General features: G+C 36.9%; 1 long non-coding RNA gene across 1 annotated transcript; it reads right to left on the bottom strand.

Moving 5' to 3' along the window:
• Positions 1 to 2697: 2697 nt before the first annotated feature.
• On the bottom strand, positions 2698 to 3545 carry LOC136826487 (uncharacterized). The gene is made up of 2 exons (XR_010849630.1): positions 3055 to 3545; positions 2698 to 2810 (listed from the first exon to the last, which is right to left on the bottom strand). It is a non-coding gene; the product is annotated as an uncharacterized lncRNA (long non-coding RNA).
• Positions 3546 to 4389: the final 844 nt, after the last annotated feature.

The raw sequence follows: 4389 nt of genomic DNA, 5'->3' as shown, positions 1-4389 counted from the left end.
TCCCATCCATTAATTGTTGATGGATAACCTCATCATACTCTTTCAATTTCTCGGGGAAAGTTTCTTTCTCTGAGAATTTAAAATACTCTTAGCTAAATTGTAATTTGGAAATAAAAGAGGTGCAATTTCTTTTTCCAAAGACAAGGCATAATTAACCGTCCAGACTCTTTATCAACTTCTATGCTTGACAAAACATTATTAACTAAATCAGTTTCTTCTTCTGTAACACTAGTATTTCTGGTATCATCATGAATATTAAGCAGAGAATTTAACATATCGTCCAAACAATCTTCTGTAGCCTGTTGAATCTTTGAGTAGTCAAAATCATTTTTCTCTTTAAGCAAAGAACTAATTGAACTGCATTCTAGTCATATGGGCTTATCGTGCTTAAATTTCGGCAAACTATTAATATTACTCAAATATCGAGACACACTACCCGCCAACATAATTCCAGAGGGTGTATTAAAATAAGTCGAAGGCGGTTTACCCATTTCAGAGAAATTATGCTGAACGAGTGGAAAAATATGATTTTGGTCACTGCCCAACAATATAGATATATTGTCTACTCTATCTTTAACCTTACCCAAATTGATATCTGCTAACCTGTAGCCTTTGCTGTTGAAATGATTTACGACGGATTTTGGTCCAGGAACGTCTATGGCCGTCCGAATGGTCTCTAGACAAACTGCTCTAATCACCTGTTCACCTTGACCCGGTATATCGACGGGAAACTCAACTAAAAAGGAATCATGCGTTTTCTCAGAGTTTATTCCCTTTACGTTGTTTGACCTTATCAATTACCTTGCAGTTAGGAATATCAGGTGAACCCTTCACAAAGGTAGCTTGCGATCCTAAATCTTTAAAGACTCTCCAAGGAGTTCTACATCCATCCTTGTTTACGAACACTGTCCCCGTAGGAAGGATTACGTCATTATGGATTTGTGAATTATAATTAGCAGTTAACATATTGTTAGAAGTATTCTTGCTACCTATAGCAACTTTCTTACCTTTGTTCGGAGAGCCTATCTGTAACTTAGATTTTTCTTTACTTTTCACAGATTTAAGACTTGGATAGCATAAATAGGACATATGAAATTTATTGCACCTACGGCAAGGATTTAATTTAGTCCTACAATTCTTAATATGTTCTAAAGATCCACATTTAATGCAACAGTTTATAGCCTCAAGCCTATCGACTCTACTCTTCGGATCGGTATATTTCGGGCAGAAACTAAGTCTATGGTCCCCAGCATTCGGTTCCTTATCATAGAAACACAGATTACACTTATATCTTGAAGTATCAGGCTTGTCAGTTACATTTGTTGCCAAAGATAATACCTTCGGTTTTACTGTATTCACCTTCTTAGATTGAACTTGCACAAACCTATCATTAGCCTCAAAAACGCTATCCATTATCTCATCGAGACTAGGTTTTGATTTACCTGTAATAGCCGTGACCTCTTTCTTAAATGTATCACACAAGCTATTCCACAAAAAATATTGGACAAATATACTTGCGTCTATTTTTAATGTGCTAACTTGATCTCTTATAACTCGCGCTTGACTTATCCACTTAAATGCATCTACAGCATCATTATTTAGAGTGAGTTTACTAAGAGATGAAATGACAGAATACTGTTGAGTAAGCGTGTCACTAAAGGCCTCGTTAAGTAATTGAACTGCCGCTTCATAACTCAAGTCTTTAAGCGAAAGAGATTCAAGTAGCGTTTTCGCTGGTCCGGTCAATTGTTTCGAGAGATATGAAAACTTTTCAAAACTAGATAAACTATACTTCGATATTAAGCTCTCAAACGAAACCAGAAATTTATGATAATTAGCAGGATCCCATCAAATTTCGGTAGTTCAATATCAGGCAAGGAAATCCGATGTTTACTTTCACCTAAGCGTTTCCTACATCTGAAGACAATTTCATTTTGTCTAGTTCTTCTTGCAATTCGTGAATTACTCTGCAAACATTAAGACTATAATCGTTAGCCGCAACCATTTCCTTTGTCAATTCTTCATCAGTAATTAGGTCATAAATCGATTCATTCAATTTGTCAATTTTATCTAAATTACTCTTTAAATTATCGCTCAGGGTAATTATTTCAAGCTTATCCTCTCTTGCTAAAACCTCTTTAAGTAAGTTCTTAACAACTTGGTAATAGATCCTTTATGACCTCCTCTCTTCCTAATTGCCATATCCATTTTCGAAAGAATGGAAGTTACAATTATACGAAAAAACGTATACAGAAAATGTTGAGCTAACAAAGTCAAATATGCATATCAAAACAAAATTTTACCTACCCCCGTCATCAGTGCCTTAAAGCTACAAAGAATTTTCCATCACGATTACGTTAAATTACAAAGCAAAACAAAATCCTTAACTGTGCGGCAAGTAACTGCAAATCACGAGTCATAACCGCAAATATATCCCATTTTCTTGGAACCGTTATTTTGATATAAAATACATTGTAAGGAAAATTCTGTGGCTAATAAATGGAACACGCGAACGAACTATAGAAACCATTAAATTAATACTAACGCCAAAGAACGGAACGGTTCACGAGCTGTCAAAAAGAGCCCCACGTTGGGCGCCATTCACTGAATAAAACAATATTCCATCAAAGTTACTATACAATACAAATATAAACAGGTGTGGAATAGGGGTGAATGGGAAAGAAAGACTAAGACCAATAATTATTTAATTATTTTTATTAAAATTGGCACTGCACTTTTTGTCAGCTCGACAAATGCGTTTCTGTCTCTTCCAAGGACCCACTTCACATTCAGCGAAAAAGTAACGTTACCTATAATCAAAGGAAAAAGTTCAGTTACTTTAAGAAATTGTTAACTTCACTTGTGATCAATTAAACACAGTTCAAGCAAATTAAAAAAGCACTTTCGACCTTTTAACTCAATTGAGTTTAAAGCTAGTGATAAATAAGGAAAGATTTTTCATGGGGCCTTTTGACAATGATCGGCCAAAGCAAAAGCAATGTCTACTACCCAACTGGTATAACAAAGTACCTTGGAAACTTTTGTTTTACTCACCCAAACAGAGGCTGACGAAGCACTTTACGAAAGTTAATCCATGAAACTGAAGAAGTTGATGGAGCACTATAACTTTGAGGCCTTGCTAGCTTCATCAGGGCGGGTAGTTAGCAGGATCTGGACTCACGCTCCATATCTCTGACGCAGTACCTCAAACAAATCATCCACAGTTAATTACACATGTTTAAAAGAGAGTTCATAAAGTTTGTTCACCACAGTCGGCGCGTGCACTATCTTGAGGCAGAAATGCTCCAGAGATGGGGGGCAGGAAGCACAAAGCAGCTGTATTTGCTGCTATCCGGTAAGTGATACCAACAACTGTTTGCCTTGGTACTTGTGCTTGTACTTGTACTGCCAGAGTAGGGTACTTCATATCTTGAGGTTACCTTTTAGCGTCCCTGGCAAGGAATCTGGATGAAGGTTTTCTACAATCCAATATTTACCCTTCCAGCGTCCTTGTCAAGGAATCTGGATGAGCGCTTTCTTGCGAGAAGCTCAAAAGTTTCCAAGGGGAAAAAGTTTAACTTTAAAAGAAAAATCTTTCCTTATTCGGGAAGATACTTAAAATTATTATTTTTGTACAATTATGATTATATCACCTAAGTATACAAATACTCTGTGCCTTAATAGCGAAGCTAGTACGGACATCATAACACGTGAAAAATGGGCAGGAGCATTCTTTACTCCAAAAGGGAGGTAATTATATTCAAACGACTGATCATTAGCTATAAAGGCAGTCTTTTCTTCGCTACTCTTGTCTATGGGTATTGATAATAGCCTGACTTTAAATCAAATGTGGTAAAGAATTTACTATTTCTGACCTGAATTAACAATTCTTCAATAGAGGGCAATGGGAATGCATTGTCTTTTGTGATACTATTTAACTTCCTGTAATCAACGCATAATCTAAGAGAACCATCCTTCTTCCTAACCATCATGATTGGAGAGGTCCAGGGAGATTCACATTCTCTAATTATCCCTTGATCCCTTAAATTATTAATCTCATTCTCTATTCCCTGCTGGTGACAAACTGGGTGGGTGATTCCCGGTCTCTATAACAAAATGAAGATGATTAATTCTGCCTGGGGGTTCATATCCAACTGCGATTATATCTCAATAACCTTCTACAATTTCTTCTACAATTTCCTGATAAGTAAGTAACAGGGGTAGACCCACCAGCTGTCCAGAGGAGTCTACCCAGATGCTCCCCACTGCAATCCTGAAACGTGCTACCCAAGGTCACGAGCATGTGAGAGGCATCTGCTATTTCACAAGGTTCAAGGCTGCATATCGACCCACTGTCTAACATAATGCTCTGATTACTGATGTCAAGAA

This window comes from Macrobrachium rosenbergii, chromosome 41, assembly GCF_040412425.1.
Source record: "Macrobrachium rosenbergii isolate ZJJX-2024 chromosome 41, ASM4041242v1, whole genome shotgun sequence".
Classification (NCBI taxonomy): Eukaryota; Metazoa; Arthropoda; class Malacostraca; order Decapoda; family Palaemonidae; genus Macrobrachium; species Macrobrachium rosenbergii.
Note: the sequence above shows the minus strand (reverse complement) of the source record. Positions and strands in the feature narration are given on the sequence as shown.